Source organism: Heptranchias perlo, chromosome 11, assembly GCF_035084215.1.
Source record: "Heptranchias perlo isolate sHepPer1 chromosome 11, sHepPer1.hap1, whole genome shotgun sequence".
Classification (NCBI taxonomy): Eukaryota; Metazoa; Chordata; class Chondrichthyes; order Hexanchiformes; family Hexanchidae; genus Heptranchias; species Heptranchias perlo.
In genome coordinates this window covers 34,496,907-34,518,048 of record NC_090335.1, presented here as the reverse complement: position 1 = coordinate 34,518,048, position 21,142 = coordinate 34,496,907, and positions in this window count along the sequence as shown.

The following is a 21,142-nucleotide window of genomic DNA, read 5'->3' as shown; positions in this document are numbered from 1 at the left end:
GGGTCTGAAAGAAAAAACATAACAAAAATAAAACAACAACAACAACTTGCATTTATATAATGCCCTTAAAGTAGGAGAAACGTCCCAAGGGCTTCATAGAAGCATAATCAATCAAAAATTGAAACAGAGTCAAAGAAGGAGCTATTAAGAGAGGCGACTAAAAACTTGGTAAAAGGAATAGGTTTTAAGAAGGGTTTCAAAGGGGGAGAAAGAGGTGGAGAGGTTTAGAGAAGGAATTCCAGAGCTTGAGGCCCAGAACACTGAAGGCACGGCCGCCAATGGGTGAAGGCAAGGGGGGATGCATAAGAGGCAAGAGTTGGAGGAATGCAGAGTTCTTGGTTGGTTGGAGAGATAGGGAGGAGTGAGGCTCTGGATGGATTTGAACACAAGGATGAGAATTCTAAATTGGGGGCATTGGAAGCCAATGCAGATTAGCGAGCAGAGGGGTGACGGGCGAGCAAGACTTCATGTGGGTTAGGATATGGGCAGGAAAGTTTTGGATGAGCTGAAGTTTACAGAGGGAGGCTGTCCAGGAGAGCATTGGAATTGTCGAATTTGGAGGTGACAAAGGCATGAATGAGCGTTTCGGCAGCAGATGGACTGAGGCAGGGGCAGACACATGCGCTATTACAGCTAGCATGGAGTCAAGGAATGGAAATTGGATGGTCAGCAGTTTAGTGGAACGGGGCCGGGAGCAAAAGGTGGGTCTCCTGGACAAGATGAGCTTGGAGAAGGCATGAAGGGAGATAAGAGAGAAACTAGAGAGAGACGCAGGTTCAGGACTGGGGAATGGGGACTCTTGGGGGATGTTTGGCTTAGTGGGCAAGGAGAAGGGAAGGAGACGGTTGGTAGCAGATAAAAGCCAGGGGTTATCTTTGCATTCCTGGATTATCCTGGAGTAATGAACAGTTTTGGCAAAAGAAAGCTGGGCCCGTTAACGCTTGATATGGCCCAGCCAGATCTGGCGACGGATGGCTAAAGCAATTATGCGCCAGATACGTTCAATATGCGTCCTTTGAACATGAAGGAGCGATAATTGGAGCTGTACCAGGGAGAACAATCAGGGTTAGAGAGTAAGGGTTTACTGAGGACAAGGGTATCAAAGACAAAGGTGAAGGAATGATTGAGCAGATTGACAGCTGCAGAAGTATCGTAGCAAATGGAGGGCAAAATGCCAGACAGTTGAGAGTTTGATGAGTAGCAACCTCATGATTTATGCTCATGTTAATTAATGTGGCACAATTTCATCTTAGTGATATACTGCCTTAGTCACAACATTGTAAATTCTTGCTCTATCTCATCTGTGATTGTGAATCATCCATTGCTTCCCTCTCTAACTCACTAACTTCCTTGTCCATATGTGTTTTTCTGTGCTGCCTTCAGCTGAGATGATCCTTGTTCTGTTGGTTGCTGTAAGGTGTGGTCTTCCTGGGAGGCACTGCCAGAGGCTTCACCCTGTTTCTCCATTTCTGTAAAAGAAAAGAAGGTAAAGTATCAGTATGTAGAGTTATATAAGCACACAGTATACTCAATAAAATTACATAATTTATGTAGGTCAATTCAAAAGCAAAAATAGACATAAAAACATTAGAAGTAAACATAAACCTCAATCCATTATTTGTACATTATGGATTTGTATCAAAGGATGCAGACATATCATGATAATGGAAATTTGACCAGGGGTGCCTCAGGGAAGCATGCTTGACTTCACTCTCTATCTTGTTTTCATCAGTTGGATACAATAAAATAGTTCTCTTTGTTGATGACAGTATCAAATACAAATGGTTGACTCCCCATATAAAATGGGAAACAGAATTACTGCAGGGATACATAGGCAGCACTGGACAGTGAGAAGACAAATGTTATGGTATCTTCAGAACTCAAAAGACTAAGTGCATAAATCATCCAAGAAAGATTATCCATGACATTTCCAACCTATATCTAAACTATAGGAGTACAATCTTCCTTTCAGTTACAATTCAGTTCCTTGGCTTGCTGAGTACATCATCAATGAAAACTTACATTTATATAATGCCTTTAATGTAAAAATGTCCCAAGCGTGCTTCACAGAAGCATGAGGAAAACAGGTATCAATCGAGGGAGGAGAGATTGGGAGGGATGACCAAAAGTTTTGTCAAAGATATGGGTTTTGTGAAGGATTGGAAAAAAGGATAGGTAAAAGTACAGGGGTTTAGGGAAGGAGTTCCAAAGTGCAGGACCTAGGTGGCTGATAACTGTCCCACCAATGTGGGGTGAGGGGAGGGTGAGATACTCAAAAGGCCAGTGCCAGAGGAGTAGAGTGATTCGGTGAGGGAGAAGATAAAAGGCTAGAGGAGATTGCAAAGCCATGCAGGAATTTCAAGATGAGGATCAGAATTATAATTTTTTAAAAAATTGTTCATGGGATGTGGGTGTCGTTGGCGAGGCCAGCATTTATTGCCCATCCCTAATTGCCCTTGAGAAGGTGGTGGTGAGCCGCCTTCTTGAACTGCTGCAGTCCGTGTGATGAAGTTTCTCCCACAGTGCTGTTAGGAAGGGAGTTCCAGGATTTTGACCCAGCGACAATGAAGGAACGGCGATATATTTGCAAGTCGGGATGGTGTGTGACTTGGAGGGGAATGTGCAAGTGATGTTGTTCCCATGTGCCTGATGCTCTTGTCCTTCTAGGTGGTAGAGGTCGCGGGTTTGGGAGGTGCTGTCAAAGAAGCCTTGGCGAGTTGCTGCAGTGCATCCTGTGGATGGTACACACTGCAGCCACAGTGCGCCGGTGGTGAAGGGAATGAATGTTTAGGGTGGTGGATGGGGTGCCAATCAAGCGGGCTGCTTTGTCCTGGATGGTGTCGAGCTTCTTGAGTGTTGTTGGAGCTGCACTCATCCAGGCAAGTGGAGAGTATTCCATCACACTACTGACTTGTGCCTTGTAGATGGTGGAAAGGCTTTGGGGAGTCAGGAGGTGAGTCACTCGCCGCAGAATACCCAGCCTCTGACCTGCTCTAGTAGCCACAGTATTTATATGGCTGGTTCAGTTAAGTTTCTGGTCAATGGTGACCCCCAGGATGTTGATGGTGGGGGATTCGGCGATGGTAATGCCGTTGAATGTCATGGGGAGGTGGTTAGACACTCTCTTGTTGGAGATGGTCATTGCCTGGCACTTATCTGGCGCGAATGTTACTTGCCACTTATCAGCCCAAGCCTGGATGTTGTCCAGGTCTTGCTGCATGCAGGCATGGACTGCTTCATTATCTGAAGGGTTGCGAATGGAACTGAACACTGTGCAATCATCAGCGAACATCCCCATTTCTGACCTTATGATGGAGGGAAGGTCATTGATGAAGCAGCTGAAGATGGTTGGGCCGAGGACACTGCCCTGAGGAACTCCTGCAGCAATGTCCTGGGGCTGAGATGATTGGCCTCCAACAACCACTATCATCTTCCTTTGTGCTAGGTATGACTCCAGCCACTGGAGAGTTTTCCCCCTGATGCCCATCGACTTCAATTTTACTCGGGCTCCTTGGTGCCACACTCGGTCAAATGCTGCCTTGATGTCAAGGGTAGTCTCTATCACCTCACCTCTGGAATTCAGCTCTTTTGTCCATGTTTGGACCAAGGCTGTAATGAGGTCTGGAGCCGAGTGGTCCTGGTGGAACCCAAACTGAGCCTCGGTGAGCAAGTTATTGGTGAGTAAGTGCTGCTTGATAGCACTGTCGACGACACCTTTCATCACTTTGCTGATGATTGAGACTGATGGGGCGGTAATTGGCCGGATTGGATTTGTCCTGCTTTTTGTGGACAGGACATACCTGGGCAATTTTCCACATTGTCGGGTAGATGTGTTGTAGCTGTACTGGAACAGTTTGGCTAGAGGCGCAGCTAGTTTTGGAGCACAAGTCTTCAGCACTACAGCCGGGATGTTGTCGGGGCCTATAGCCTTTGCTGTATCCAGTGCACTCAGCCGTTTCTTGATATCACGTGGAGTGAATTGAATTGGCTGAAGACTGGCTTCTGTGATGGCGGGGATATCAGGAGGAGACCGAGATGGATCATCAACTTGGCACTTCTGGCTGAAGATGGTTGCAAACGCTTCAGCCTTGTCTTTTGCACTCACGTGCTGGATTCCGCCATCATTGAGGATGGGGATGTTTTCAGAGCCTCCTCCTCCTGTTAGTTGTTTAGTTGTCCACCACCATTCGCGACTGGATGTGGGATGACTGCAGAGCTTTGATCTGATCTGTTGGTTGTGGAATCACTTAGCTCTGACTATAGCATGTTGCTTCCGCTGTTTAGCATGCATGTAGTCCTGAGTTGTAGCTTCACCAGGTTGGCACTTCATTTTTAGCTACGCCTGGTGCTGCTCCTGGCATGGTCTTCTACACTCCTCATTGAACCAGGGTTGATCCCCTGGCTTGTTGGTAATGTTAGAGTGAGGAATATGCTGGGCCATGAGGTTACAGATTGTGCTGGAATACAATTCTGCTGCTGCTGATGGCCCACAGCCTCATGGATGCCCAGTTTTGAGCTGCCAGATCTGTTCTGAATCTATCCCATTTAGCATGGTGATAGTGCCACACAACACGATGGATGGTGTCCTCAGTCCGAAGACAGGACTTAGTCTCCATGAGGACTGAGTGGTGTTGGGAGAGGAGGATCTAATGTAGGTCAGCAAGGATAAGAAGTGATGGGTGAGTGGGACTTATTGAAGGACAGAATACATGCGGTAGAGTTTTGGACAGGTTGGAATTATGGAGGGTGGAGAATGCAGGCACAGCAAAGAGAGCATTAGAATAGTTAAGTGTGGAGGAGACAAAGGCATATGTCAGGTTTCAGCAAAAAGGGCTGAGTTAGGGGTGGAAGTGGGCAATATTGTGGGGGTTGGTGAATTAAGGATTATTTGTGATGGAAAGGATATGGGGTCTAAAACAGAACCTTAAGGATGCAAATGGTCCAGTTAAGTTTGAGACAGGGGCTGGAGAAGAGAATGAAATCAATGGCGAGGGAGCAGAATTTGTAGCAGAACCGGAAGACAATAGCTTCAGTCTTTCCAATGTTGGAGGAAGTTATGACTCATCCAATCTTGTGTGGGGAATCCCATGGAAATGGGAGACAGAGGAGAGGCAATGGAGGAAGATGGTGTAGTCAACCATGTCAGAAGTTGTTGGGAAGCTGGGGAAGAAGAAGAGGGATAATACATCATGGTCACAATTACTGAGAATTTATTTCATGACTTTGGTTAGCATCATTTTGATGCAATGAGAAAAGTGGAAGTTGGACTGGAGGAATTTTAAAAGGGAGCTTTAGGAGAAATGGACATTGAGCTCAAAGCTGATGGCACATTCAAAGACTTTAGACAAGAAAGGAAGGTTGGAGATGGGGCAACAGTTGATGAGAGCAGAAGGATTAAAGGGTTTTTTTTGAGGAGGGAAGTACTAGCAATAGATGGTGCCTGAGTCGAGAAAACTGTTGACAACATTGTCTAGGGTAGGGGTCACGAAGGGGAGGTGGCTGGTCAGAAGTTGACGGCGAATGAGGGAGTAGGAGGTCAAGAGCATAGCCCCAAAAAACCTGGAAGTATTGTGGCAAAGGGAGGAAATGAAAATGAATTGTAAATGAAATGAAAATCGGGAAAGATGTAAAACGGGCTGCCGATTTGCTATCGCCCATTTTACATTATCACACAAAATCAAAATTGTGTTCAAATTAGATTTCCATGTTTGTATCTGGAACTGAAAAGGTGTACCTCTTCGCAACATTATTCCATATCAATCCAAAAAGGCAGTATGAAGTACCAGCAGTGAAGCTTTATCCACACATCTTTCTGACTGTGAAGTTTTCTCCCAGAGTACTGCCACCTAGAATTGTGTACTTTATGTGCAGAAGTTCAAATGCAATGTGAGCCAGACTTGCTGGAGCATAGGTCTCTGTAAACCAAGCACTGTTAGCTTTCTATTCCCTAATGAATTGAGTTTGAGATTCTTATTCTCACCGTTAAATCCCTCCATAGCCTTTCCCTATCCTACCTCTAGCCATATGACTCTGCACACACCCTCTTCTCCTTCATTACTGGCCTACTCTTTGCTATCTGTTTCCTCCACTCCATCACTGCAACTTTTTCTTCAACCGCATTGCCATGCCCTCTGAAACTCTCTCACCCAGCACCTCTGCCATGCTTTCCTCTCAGCCTTCAAAAGCCTCCATAAGATCCTTCTCTTTGATCACGTTTTCACCCCAAGCCCCCTTTTTCCTTTTCCCCATCTATATTTACTCTTTGCCCTCTGATCTATAAAGCACTTTGACATAAAGCTGCATGTGAAGTTGTTGTTATGTCAACCTTCAGTCTTGTGCATTGAAACAATTCCAAGATGTATTCAATTTTTCTGTGTTTACAGCAATAACCAGGGTCATATTTCATCAGGCAAAAGCAAAATACTGCGGATGCTGGAAATCTGAAATAAAAACAGAACATGCTGGAAATACTCAGCAAGTCAGGCAGCATATGTGTTTCTTTCTCCACAGATGCTGCCTGACTTGCTAAGTATTTCTAGCATTTCCTGTTTTTAATTCATCTTTCATAAGATTTCTGCACTGTGAACAATAACACTGAATTTTAAACACTTAAATATTAAGACCATTTTAAAAAATGCTCTGATCACTGCTGGTTCCAGAAACATGGACATTCAGGTTGGAAGGTGGTAATTCCAGCACTGTACCCCAATTACCATCTTCTGCCTGCAGTTCGTAAGCAGTTAGAGTGAACGTGGGCACACTGGTTTTACTGGATAGTTGGCAAATAGAACCATTGTCAAATTAACCAGTAAATGACCATGCATAGGAAAATTCAGCTAAAAGACCCTAACACAACAAAATAATTGTACTTAAATATTTATTTAACTAAAGCAAACATACTTGAAGAAAAAGGTTATGAGATCGAGTTTCCACTCGTTTACGTGAGTAAGATCAGCGCAATCCGGGCGTAATCTGCCGAACCAGCGCTAAAGATCGGGGTATTTTAAATGTAAGTGAGTTATGCCCAAAACCACTTACGTTCATGTTTTCTGCGATCTTTTATGCTGGTTAAAGATTCAATTCGCCCTGATCAGGTCCTGCCCACAAAACTGACCACTTCCCCAGTTCGACATTGCGAGTTTTCACTGATTGCGTTGGTTTGGGAAGGCTCTTTAAATTGTCCTCATTTTTTTTAGGTACACAGGCACTATTAGGCACATTTTAAAAGTTTGTATTTATCAAAAAATATTTAATATGCTAAGAAACTGACCACTGCACATGAAACTAGTGCATGGTTCAATGTAGATTTTTTCAGTCATTTTCAGTGATTTTAAATCAGGTTACGCACAAGTGGAGGACTGGACATCCTTATTAAAAATGCTTATTTTTTTGTGATAAGCCCATTTTCAGCTGTATTAATAAAACTACACCAGGTTACCACTCTTAAATACATCAATAAATATTTTTAATGGAAAGAAAAATAAACGATTATGACCTATTACGCTGCCCGATTGCGCTGGGTAAATGGCAGATTTTACGTTTGTGATTATGCAAATGCAAATGAATTTTATCAGAAATTTGAACTGTCACCTAACGAGCGCAATTTCGAGCACATTTTTGGCTCAATTTCCCGATTCCGCCCAAAGCGGAAACCCTACTCCTATGTATTATTATTGAAAGAAAAATACAATGAACAAGAATTAGATTTATTTTTTAACAAAGTCGTATTAGGAGATGTATGCTTGGGGCTTTATTAATCTATGTTTACAGATTAATATACAACAAAAGTTATGTGTGATGGATACAAAATATTTACATAACCACGAGAGTATCATGGGCCTTGTATAAGCCAAAACAGCTTCCCTTCTCCCATGATGCAGTTATTGGAGGAGCACCTTGTAGAGGCACTAGTGTGTGTAAAAGAGTATTTCAGTCAGGTACTAGGACCCTTGTTGTCCCATGGATCTGATTGCAGCGGAGTTCCACTGCTGAGCATGGTTTCCTAAGAGGTGTCAGAAGCCAGGTGTGCATGGGATAGCTCTTGTCTCCAAGCAGCCAGCCTTGAACTTGTGCAGGGTCAAACAGTGGGGGAATTGCAATATTAAAGCATCATGGTAGCTGCCTGGAAGGGGGACACAGACCTATATGATATGCTGCTGGTCATCACACACCATCTGAACATTTATAGAGTAGTACCCTTTACAATTCATAAAGGCAGCAGCTTTATGTGAAGGAGCATGCAAGGCATCATGGATGCAGTCAATGATACCCTAGAGTTGGGAAAATCCTAGACCTAGCAGGGGTACTTACATCCGATGAGTGTGGGTGTTCCTCTCATCATAAAGGGTAGGTGAGGCTCTTTAGCCTTGGTTGCTGCTCATTTAGGAAAAGGTACTCCGAAGATCCCCGGTGCTGAATTTGCTGTCCTCAGCTGGGTCAATGGTAGAATGCTACAGTTGGCCTCTGCATTGAATTAAATAACAGAAATGGAAAAAAACAAAATGAACAAACTCAAAGTAACTTATAATGACAGAATTTGTGGCTTGACAGAACTTTTGGATTTTAGAAAGGAAGTTGAATAGAGTATTTCATTTGGACAGAGTACAGTGACAAGACTGTTTGATTATTTGTAGAAATGTGCAAATATGTGCCAAATGATTTTACAGTACAATTTACCAGTGCAATGTGTCGGGTTAACTCATTCATTACTAAAGATGTATTTTGAAATTGTTCTGACTCTATTCATTCTGGGCTCATGAAAGACACCAGATTTATTATGGCTGTGGCAGAGCGAGTCCTGAGTTTACAAATTACATCACCATGTTAAGGGTAGTGAAGGAGTTAAAATATCAGGAGAACATACATAAACTAACATTGGTTGAAAATTAATTAAGCTGATCAATATTGGCAAGACCTGAGTCGCAGAATTTTGAATTTCAGTGCTGAACTTGATCACTTGCGAAACATTGTTCTGCTGTATTCAGTTTTCAGGAACATTCCAGGCTAGAGATTTTTTTTTCACCATTCATTTTCAAGATGACATTATTAATTTAAGCTACCAAAAAATGTCAGATTTAAAAGACCCTCACCTTCATTAATGGCATGTGCAGGCTCTTCAGTGCGCAACACCGTGCCCACAATATACACTAAACTTAGCACACAATGACAGAGAAGACGCTCATAATTAAATATATCAAGAAAGAGCAAAGGTTTTATTTTACTTTAATCAATTATTTTGAATACATGAATTTAAATACATGCACAGATTAAATAAATTGATTTAATGATTTTGCACTTACCTTGAGAGCTCTACTTCAGAATGAACACAATGATAACTTATTTATGATAGTGAAATGTCAAAGCTGATTTTTATTATATATACATAAAAGCCCATGCACATGATGGAAATAATATATTTCCCAGGCCTGTCAGTAACCCTTAGCATGAAATCCATGAAGCAACTGACTGGGTGCATAATCACCAAGTATTCCATTGGTATTTGTTTCTTCCTGTTGGATCAACAGAGACAAGGCTGCAACAAATGTGATTCTAATTGATGTCATTTGGTGCATCCTCCCAATTCTAGGGGAGTGACAGTGCCATTGTAGTATATCTAATAATGAACTGATGCCATCCTCAGGTAAGGCAAGAAGTGCCACAGGAGCTCATCATTTTGATTAGATTATACGAGTGGGACCACCAACAGAACAAAATGCTTTCGCTAACTTATGTTGACAGATTGACCCCTGTTATAGGACTCCTGCAAGTTCATTCATGCATTATTAAATACATCTCTCTGACTTTGGTTAGGTCCTTGCCTAACTCCATTTACAATTCTTGGCATCTAAATTCACATTTTGAGTGCTCTACGATTGTGCTCCTATCTTTGCTATATCAGTTCCCTGAGGACAAAGCCATTCAGCTATAGTCTGTTGCTTATTCTCTGAGTGGATTTGAGGGTTGAGTATAGGTATACAGGGTTTAAATCTCTGCCTGTGGGCAACTGCTACCGGAGACCATGATTAGTTACTATTGGCTGTGTAGCAGGTGGATCCAATCCATGTTTTGTTTCTGACATAAGCGCAGTCTGATCATCAGAAGTCGGAAGTGATGGAGTGACCAGTAGGAACCAGTTAGAACAAGCTAAGCTGGTGAAGATTGTTTGAGTTATTTTTCAGCGATATATTTGAACAGTTCTGAACTACATTGGATCTATTTTCCTGATCCGTGTCCCCAAGGAACATCCATTTCCCCAGTGCAACGGTCAGGAAAAAGAGTTTGAGACCCATTTTGCTGGGTGTCTAACCCTTTTAGGTTCCCCTAGGATTTCCAGGGCTTCTCTGGAGCTGGGCCTGCATGTGCAGTAAGCTCAGCCCATTGCAGCTACAGTTATGAGGTTCCCAATCTCTCATCTCATTTTCCTTGGACATCGCTACCGTCTGAAATCCGCACCTGAATTATCCACCAGGCCAACTCTTGTGACTCAGAGCCATTTATCTGGAAGGTTGATTGGTGATCAGGGCTATATCCTGCAGTCATAGCTGATGAGCTGCAGTAAGGCTTCCACAGACATGCCATTACCAGAAGTATCGTAGAACAGATGATAGGAATTCTCAAGTCTCGTTTTACGTGCCTGAATAAAGTTGAGCGAGAGTCTCAAGAACATAACATTACAATGAAGAAAGGCTGAAGGCAATGATGATGAAGAGGGGTGGAGGGATCTCCCTGCCCACAGCATGAGGAGGATGCACAGGAAGGAGAGGATGTGGGACAGGACAGCCAGTACACAGAGAAAGATGGACAGAACTAATAGCCCTGTGCTTTCAATAAATAAAGGTTGACTCGCCAAACAAAGTCACATCACACCTGCCTGGACTCCCCCAAACTCTCAAAAAAACCCTCACTGACAAAGACTTCTGCCAAGTTCCTGCATAAGACAGAAATCTGCATTTCTCCTGCCATCCTCACAACCCCCAAAAGCTGAAAATGAACTCCGAGCTCTGCACACAATCTGTGTTTACTTTACAGAACAGCATTTTCTCCAAAAAGTGCCCAAAATTCCAATCACCCTATCTACAACCATTTCTTAAGACTGTTTGCCTTAAAGTCTTAAAACAGTTTCATTACAAGGTAATAAATTAACCTATTATTATTTGTTCCGACTTCTAATCTACTATTCCTGCAAGGTGCACCCTGAGTGAGATGAGGTTGAGAGGTAGGTGGCAGAGATGGTCTTCTTGGAGCCTTAGAGGGAACCGCATCTGGCAGTCTTTCTCTTGCAGTGACAAGACAGCCCTCACAGCCTGTCTGAAGCTCCCTCATGTGTAGGCATTGGAGAAGGCCTTAAGGCAGCAGGCTCAATGCCGCTCTGGAAAGTCAGCAACATCTGTGCCCACACACTATAGCCACTGGTGCTAGGCACAAGCTTAGAGGAGCTATTGGGTGGTGTCAGCACAGGCCAAGCATTCCCAACCAGTTCTTGGAAGACCCATGAAAGTGTCCTATTCAAAGCATCTGTGGCAGGAGGAAAATCCAGGCCACAAAAGCCTAAGTTCAGTGAACACCAGAAAACGCTATTGCTTATATACATTGATGTGAGCTAAAGTATGACAATGCAGAGTTTTGTCATTTAGGGAGTCATGAGGTACTTTGATATATTTATAATATTGTTTCCTGTATAGATAATTTTTTTTGCAGAAAAGGAGAGATAAAAGTATTGTTCTAGTCCATAATTTGTACCGAACACTCACAAAACCTGTTCATCTGAGGTCAGAAATGAGGAAGAAGCCAATTATTGCAGGTTGTTTGGTGAAAGTTGTTTAAATGATTTTTCAGCAATAAATTTGAATTGTTCTGAACTATATGTGTCCTGAGTCTTTATACAGTACATACTGGAGCTGCCAATCACAGCTTTTGACCCCGCAATCAGTGTCACTACCACCACTGGGTGAATTGCACAGCAGTGCTGGCACTTGGTTTCTCCATTCCAGAGCCTCCAAGGGACCCCCAGGGCAGCATGCTGTCCAAACCCTCTGAGTATTGTGCAAATTATAGAATTATCAACAACCAAGTTGGGAAATATTTGTAGAATGTATTGAGTCTATGAATGCCATGGCAAACTAAATGATTTATGAATAGGTCTAGAATCGAATAGAACAGGAATCTAGAATCAAGTAGAACTCAAACGCACTAAATCAAGCAATGCCGTAATTGTTTTTAAAGACGTGCTTTTGGTTTAAAACAGTACGTCTGTGCTTTGTGATGACAGTGAGTAAAATGAAATCTCGAAGGGTTAGAATTAGCGTCAACTGCTTGCAATGGTTCAATGAAGAAACGTTGCTGCAGCCGAATTTTATCAGCTGCTGACTATGGGCACTGACTACATTATTAAACATCAACAGCTGCAGTCAGCTGATAGGCCTGATTGCCTTGCAAAATGCTTTTCAAGCACCTTGTGCCTCACTTTATTGTGCCAGCATATTAACCGAGCACACGGGATAACTTAATAAGTTTTGTGTTTTATGGCTTCCAGTGGAATCAATTTATTTTTCCACAGTGTACCGAATTCATCTCCAAAGAATACTGGTATTTATGGGATGTGAGAATCTGCATCTTTTCCATAAATAATTTAAACCCAACTTAATCAGTGAATTAAGATTTCAGTACGAGACATCAGGCAATACATCAATCAATACTGCAGATTTTATGTAACCAGTCTCAAATCTGTAGCTAGTATTTTGCTTTATGCAGTAAGCTAACTGTAAGTTTGAAAGCAACATTTTACATTCTGTAGATTAATATGTCATTGTGTGCAGCTTTTGAAGTAGCTTACCTTCCATCTTAGGAAACATTCAGCTACAAAAGAGTAACTGGTGCAAATAAGGCAGTGAAGCAGTAAATCAATTAATAATTGACAGTCGCTGTAGAGACCTTCTTTTGCATGACTAAGAGCCATAGCCTTGATCAACTGGAAAATTCTCCTACCAAGTGTGAAAGTATATCAAGAGTTTGTGTTAAAGTGCTGTGTGGCAAAAATATTTAGTAAATACTGTTGTACATGGTTAATTTTTGTAGCAGAACTTTGTGCTATATTTAAATAATGGTTTCTTGATCATTTTTTCTCCCGAGCAATTTTTTTTCTATTCCTTCCTCCGCTAAAGACATCTGCAGGGAATTTCCTTGGGGCTTCTCCCGAGGGTATTGGCATGGCATTCGACTGTGAGGGGTTTCATAGCTGAGCCTGAGCCTGACCCTGTCCACGCAACTGATCAGAAGTGGGAATCTTTGCTGCTTTCTCCTCCCTAATTCAATGCTGAGGCCAACTACAACATTCTACCATTGACCCAGCTGAGGCCAGCTAACTTGGCACTGGGGATCTTTGGAGTACCTTCTCCTAGGTGGGCAGCAACTGAGGCTAAAGAGCCTCACCTACCCTTTATGATGGGAGGAACACCCACACCCATCGGATGAAAGTACCTTTGCTAGGTCTCTGGGATTCGCAGAGATTGCAGGATTTCCCCAACTCTAGGGTATCATTGACTGCACCCATGACGCCCTGCATGCTCCTTCACATAAAGCTGCTGCCTTTGTGAATTGTAAAGGGCACTACATTATAAATGTTCAGCTGGTGTGTAGCAGCATATCATGCAGGTCTGTGTCCCGTTTCCAGGCAGCTACCATGATGCTTTTATATTGCCATTTCCCCACTGTTTGACCCTGCACAAGTTCAAGGCTGGCTGCTTGGAGACAAGAGCTATCCCATGCACACCTGGCTTCTGACACCGCTTAGGAAACCATGCTCAGCACTGGAACTTCACCACAATCAGATCCATGGGACAACAAGAGCCGGAGTACCTGACTGAAATACTCTTTGACACATGCTAGTGCCTCTGCGAGGTGCTCTCCCAATAACTGCAACATGGGAGAAGGGAGGCTGTTTTGGCTTATTCAAGGCTCATGATACTCTCGTGGTCAGTGGACTCCAGGATTTCAGTCCTGAGAGGGCCTAGCTGTGGAATTCAACACTTCAGCATCCCCCGGAGCAGTCTGACAGAAAGCAATCCTGAGGTTAGCCCCCACCCATTCCAAAGCACAAAACTAGGCTGACCTAATGTGTAGAACTGTACAATTATATGACTCTTATTTTATGTGATCTGTATTATATCATCTTCTCTGGACAAAACCATGTTCTGAGAAGGTGTGTAAATTTCTCGTAGAAAACAATAAAAAAATGGCAGAGAAGCAGTTCAAATTTATTCTCAGGAGTAAACTGTTAATTAACTCATTTAACAATTAGGAAATACCAGGTAATAAGCTGTTAAAAGGCCATTAAGTAGGATGCACAAACAGCACAATTAAGGCTAAGAAGCCAGTGTGAGATCCATTGCTGGGGACCCTCTGTGATATCCCTTCATTGTTGGAAACCTGTCTTCTCCTCTCTTCCATAGCTATGATGATGGATTTTGAGATAGGCAGTATGAGAAATGAAACTATCTGAGGGCTATCAACAATTTGATTAATAACATAACCTGATGGGAGAAACCCAAAAATATTAGAAATGCAATTTCAAAGTCCATTTTCTTTTTCAAGATTCTTTCTACTATGCTACCAGAATTGTGTAAGGTTGTACTACAGTACAGGCTTGAACAAGGAATTAGGCCAAACCACTATCTACAGTGAATTCCACTATCTCCAATACAGTAAGAAAATCAGCCAGCTTGCTTAAATGCATGTGTACGAATCTCTTGTTTGCATTAGCTGCAAACAGATTTTGAGGATTTTGGCTCATATAACAGGTTTATATTACCAGGTTATTGGAATATATCATGCTCTGGGATTTTTGATCACTTTTTAATTACTGGGATTGAGTTATGTTTAAGTTTTAAAACAAAGTGAATTCACACAGGCTTAAAACCAGGAGGGCCAGCCTGATGGAAAATCACAGCTCACAGTCTATTTCAAATGAATGTGATGAGGTTCAATTGTTTTAGTCCAAGGTCATTAGCCAGGATGGTTCTCATTCGTTTTAAGAACAACAAGGGGAGGGTGGGAAGGAGAGGTATCTGGTATGATTGAAAGGCTTACTGGCAAATCACTGAAAGGGGAGGAAGTTAGCATTACAGCTCTCCATGTGTTGGGAATGCAGAAAAAAGGAACAAAGGGACGTATTGGCAGTCAAGTTTTAAGCAAGGGATTGTGAAGTGTAGGCCTGAAGCCTGGGGCTGGAAGTTAAAATATAGGGTATTTCGTTTGGAAGTTGTCTGGAAAAAAAGGTAAGGCCAATAACAAGTATGTCAGCCCATAGAAGGGGTAGGCATGTGGTTTATTATTTTTTTCTAATTTTTCGAGGAGAGAAATGAGTTTGGGTATAGTAAGCAGAGTTTGTTTTTACTGTTACTCTGTATTCAATTGCTGACTAAAGTAAAGCAGCTTAATAATTTGTTACTGGCCTTTTCTCACTAAATGTTTCAATCTGCCTTTGGAAAGATTGGAGAAGCGTATGTGAGGGCACGTGCGAAAGATTACCTGAAATCTGTGTACTCTGGTTACCAACTCTTCTTCTATGTGGGAGCAGTTCCTCCTTATTTACTCTATAAAAACCATTCATAATTTTGAACGCCTCTATTAAATCTCTCCTTAACCTTCTCTGCTCTAAGGAGAATAATCCCAGCTTCTCTGGTCTCTCCACTAGTGTCCTTTGTTACACCCCCGAGTTATTGTATTGTATAATTAGAAAAATGGTTAGTAGGGGCACACTCCTGAACATAAAATGCTCAGATCGCTCATGAGAGTGATAAGCACTGCTGTACCCAAGAGAATACCCAAGGAAAACCCAAAACCAAAACAAGTGCATATGATTCTTCATATTTGCGTATAGTTAGCTAGGTTATATAATTTATCCTGTGTAATAAAGCTTTTATTATTGGAGACTGTAGTTTCTATCTGTATAGCAATTAATTGGAACTATTGTACAGTTTTTCACTGGGAGAGAACTTGCATTATACCTCCACTTGGGCCTTATCGCAGCACAAATGAGAGGGCAACTCAGCCTGACCAGGTTCTTTTTATTTTAGAGAAGTCTAACACAAATAACTTTGGAAAGTTTATTCAGGAATGTAATTCCATAAAATGCTAATTGTAGCACATGGCGGCAATTACATTGGTTGCTTATATTTTAATATCACATGCATAATGTCAGCATGCACAAATTAAAATGGACTGTAATGTGCGTGAAGAGTCTGTTCAGTATCATTCAACAAAATGAAAAATGTGGGCCTGCTAGGTCTCAGTTTTTTTATGCACAACCAATTTATAATAGGGAGTGTATGAATGATCCTTTGCAACCTTGGGAGAGCAAGCAGCAGTGAGGAAAATTTCTGTCTAATGCAGTGTAACTCTTGGGTAAAACACCATCACTTGATCAACATAACCTTTCCCGTCAGGACTCCAGTGATCCAACAAAATCCGAGAGAACTCTGCAAAAAAGCATCCTTTGCTGTCATTAAGAACAATTGGAGAATATCACAACAAATTTGTTTTCATACGTAAGATCCTTATTAATGATGTGATTCCACATCTTATACAAAGCTTCAGTAGAACTACCATCAACGAAAGGAGTAATACTAATTGATTGCTTGATGATTCAGGACCATGGGGAACGAGGTTCTTTTTCTAATAAAATTAAAATATTGATTTAGTGAGGAAGAATTGCACATTAATCTCTCAATTTCTTATTCATTCCATCCCTTTCTTCAGTCAGTTACAACAGTAATGGTGGGGGAAGACATCCTTGTAAGTTATTTGTAGAGAAATATTGAATGTATTCTTCATGCACGCATGAAGGCTAAACTCCCTCCATCTACAGAAATGTTGAGGCTTTTGTCTACATTTCTCGGCAGCAACCATATCTGAGCAAATAATAAAGCATTACACTGCATTTATATTGCACAATCACTTTGAGAAGCAATTTTGCAATAGAGCCTTGGGGATCCTGTGCTGTAGAAACCTTCCTGTTTATACTGAAGGGTAATTTCCACAATAGCCAGAACAACAGAGAAATAAGCGTGCAAACACCCAATTTTGAGTGTGTGCAGCTCTTTTAAAGCCATAGTTTATGGCTCTTTATCTGCCTTCCTGATCCTCTGTAATGGCTGGGGAAGGTCTTCTGTGAAACAGCTTCACTGGCCTGTATAAATTGGTTAAGACGTTCAGCTTGCAGGTGGCCAGAAAATATGGCTCTTTCACCCTTGAGAGCAATGTATATAATATATAAATTTCCTGGGAGCAGAGTGGCTGGCAGTGGGAAGAAAAAGAAATAAAAAGCCAAAAAGAGTGAGGAGTAGGAGGCTGGGAAGGAGTGAAAAACCTCCTGGACCCAAGTCACCCCTGTGCAAGGTGGCAGTAAGCATCACTGATGCCTTATATATGTGTTGGGTGCCAACGTAAACTTTGAGGAACACTAAGCTCGCACATGCGTGTAGGCGGGGGATTACCAGCAAGGAAGATGAATTTGAAGATTACTAGCTCCAGGCATGGAGCAGAAGTAAAGCTTCAGGCCTCAGAGAGGTGGAAAGTTGCAGCAGCATGTACTAATACACAATGGATATAGTTAGTGGGTTTTATGCCATTTTTAACATATTTGTTATATGAACAATTTTATGGTTAAGAGTAGATTGTTGGTGGGTCGGAAAGCAACATGGGTGTTGAAATGATTGTGAAAAAAACTAGTAATTGCTGGTTCCAGATTGATGGTTGTGAAAAAGTTGAGCAATTTGATTGGCTGGTTTTGTGCAGGGTCCTCGTTCGTGATTGGTAGTGGTAGCTTTTCCTGCCTGTTAAATATTTGAAAAAATCAGTGTAAAAGGAAGTTTCTTGGACTGGAAAGATGTGATGAGGGGTGTTCGATGGCAGTCTGCGCTGAGGCTGTTTTTGTTTACTATATACACAAATGATCTGGAATTAGGAATTGGAGGATGAATATGGAGATTTGCTGATGACACCAAATTCGGGGATATGACAGACTGTGACAATGAGGATGAAAGACTGCAGGAAGGTATAGATAGGCTAGCAGGATAGGAAGATAGGTGACAGATGCAGTTTGATGTGAAAAATGAGAAGTAATACATTTTCTAAGACAGAACAGGGAAAGGAACTACATCTTAAATGATAGGATTTTTAATGGAGTGATGGAGCAGAGGGACCTTGATGAGCAGATAGGCAAGTCATTAAAGGTGACAGCTCAAGTAGAGAAGGCCATAAAAAAGACAAATGGAATCCTTGGTTTTGTTTCCAGAGGCATAGAATACAAAAGGAGAAAATGTTGAACTTGTGCCAGGCCTTAGTTAGGCCACAGTTGCAGTTTGTTTGCAATTTTGGATGCCCATTTTATGGAGGATACAAAGCAGTTTTAAATGCCAGCATTCCATGCTAAACTGCAGTATTATTCTCATTGTATGAAGAATTTTTATTGGGAGAAAAAATCTTGAATGTATAAATCCCATAAAAAAACAAAAAAGAAACAACAGATGGCAATCAGAACATATTGTCCTTGCATTAAGAAATGATGGATGCATAAAAAGATGATACTTTATAACACAATTGTTTACATTATGATCTGTTCCTTGCTGCAGACCATGTCTAAAGATCAGTATTTTGCCAGGAGAGGTGAGCAAGGGAGATGATTGTTTATGTATCAAGGAGGAGAAAAAGCCCTCATGCTCATATGTACTCGTCTGCATCCCCATATACCAACCTTCTCTTCCTCTTGGGAGAGGCCAGAAACCAGAGACCTGGTCAATTCAGTGGTCTGCTGTCAAAAATTCCTCTTCGACCCCTCGTGGACAATCAGCCAGGCTCCATGAGGTCCCAAGCTCATAAACTATTATCCAGAATGAACTCTTGCCTTCCATATGCTGTCGTGACTCTTTTTTCCAGAAGTCCATATATCACCTTTTTGAAGGACTGTATAGAATCAGGCCTCAAAATTCTGATGGAACCTCTGGGCTTCTGGAACTGAGGCAAGCCAAGACTTCTGCCCACCATGAGGTCACAGTGCTGACCTCGTCGTAAATTGCTGTACAGACAATGACACTGCCCCTTGAAGAACTAGTTGTTGAGTGTGAGGGCAGAGCAATAGTTTGAGAAAGTCCATGAAGCTGAGAAAAGTTCTCATGAGCTTAACCCTACCTTTACCAACCCACTGCTGCCAGTCCACCTCCAACCTGGATGACACAGACTTTCCTGTGTGTCTGTCCAGAATCTGGAGAGCTTCCTCTTCCTGCAGACACAGGGTCTGCCATCGTGGTGGTCCTCCCCCAGTGATATTTTTCTGGTGCTGGCTATCGGCCAGCTTATCCCTTGGAGGGAGAGAAAGCAAGCAATGTTATAAGCCTGTGAGTGGCATAAACACTTTTCCCATATCAACCCATAATAATGAGAATTGGAGATGCATTGCCCCTTTAAAGGAAGTGCTTTTGAGGACTAGCATTCGTCCTTGTGACAGACAATGTGTGCCGAAAGAGTGGCTGGTATGAATAGATGGTGGTTGAATGTCTGGAGAGTTGCCTTTTGTATTAGTGAGTTCTTCTGATGCCCAGATGCTGAGAGCGAAAGAGTATGAGAGATCAAGAGGTGAGTGAAGGCTCTATTAGTTGTAGAGGATGTGTTTGGCACAAGTGCCTTGACTTACCTTGGCCACCCTTGTGAGGTCGTTGAACCTTTTGGCACTACGTGGCAGTTCTTGGGGTGGTGGACAGCCTCTGCCATCTCCCTCCAGACAGCTTGTACCATCTTCTTATGGAGCTTCCAGCTTGTATTAGCCCTTGGTGCTCACAAGACTGTCCCTCCTTGCCCTAACTTCTGCCAGCAGCATCTCCACAGATGTTTCTGTAAACCTTGGTGTCCTTGTGGCTGCTACCATGCCAGAGACTGCTGCTGCTTTGGCCATCTTCCAGTATCTGGAGATGCAAATGCAAGATCCCCCTGGAACTGGTTGGCAATGAAAAGTGATTTTTTGACCTCCAAGCTGCCCTGCATGGCTAATAAGAGTTCTGAGATGGAATTTTGTGGGTTAGTGCTAGTTTCACATTGGTTGGTATTAGGACCACCCTGTCACAAATCTGCCAATGGGAGGAGAATCTTGGTCATAAATCCAGTGTTCTGAAGTAAGTCTGTTTTTTGTTTTTGAGAGAATATTTGGAGGTTAATTTGCAATAGGAGACAGGGTTCTTTCTATGCCTCCTACTGAACCATTAAGTTAAGTCAAATGCAATTTTGGTGTAAATGACAGCATTTTAGGGACAACAGTGGTGGCCCTCCTTATCCTATCCTTTGCTCATGACGATCCGGATTCTTTCCCCTCAGTCTGGTTCAGTAATAACTGAAGTCGAATACATTTTAAAGTTCAGCACAACTTTAATAGCAGGGTTCTTAGTCTGCAGCATTGATTTGGACTCCTGATAGAGTCCCTCTATGCTGGCAGAGCAAGAACAAGAAACATACAGAAATCCACACGTTTTTATACAAATCAATAGGGTTGGAACATACTTAACGAGGGTCAACACCAATCATAAGCCGGGCATAGGTTGCCATGCGAGGTTACATTATTTCCGGCCAATCCTAAATCATCCATGTGCTGATCATGCTGCTGTTAGACATCAAAGGGGATAACTTCCTCACTTTCCAACTTAGAATGTTCTTCCCTGTTCCTTCTGTTCCTTATCTCCCAACCTGGAATGTCTTTCAACTTTGGCTAAGCTCGTTCCCTATATTGATCTGCCATAAACATGGAGACATTCAGACCAGTCCTTGACTCACATCAAAGACCTATCATTGATAAGACAATGCAGGCCTGCTGACTAAGCAAACATATGGCCCAGCAGGAGGGCCAGGCCACTTGTATCAATCTCAGTTACTAACTAATTAACCCTTTCTAACCATTTTGCATTCTGCTTCTTTGCCACGTAGACATTTTAATATTTTACTGAAAACTGACCACGTAGGGATCCTCACTCACATGCACCACTTAGGAGGTGGCTGCATTTTCTGCCAGCAGCCAATTCTACCGGATTTTACCATGTATTTGAGACCGAGTGTAACTCTGCTGTATCTAACTGAATCCCCAAATTCCGATCTCCTATGCCAA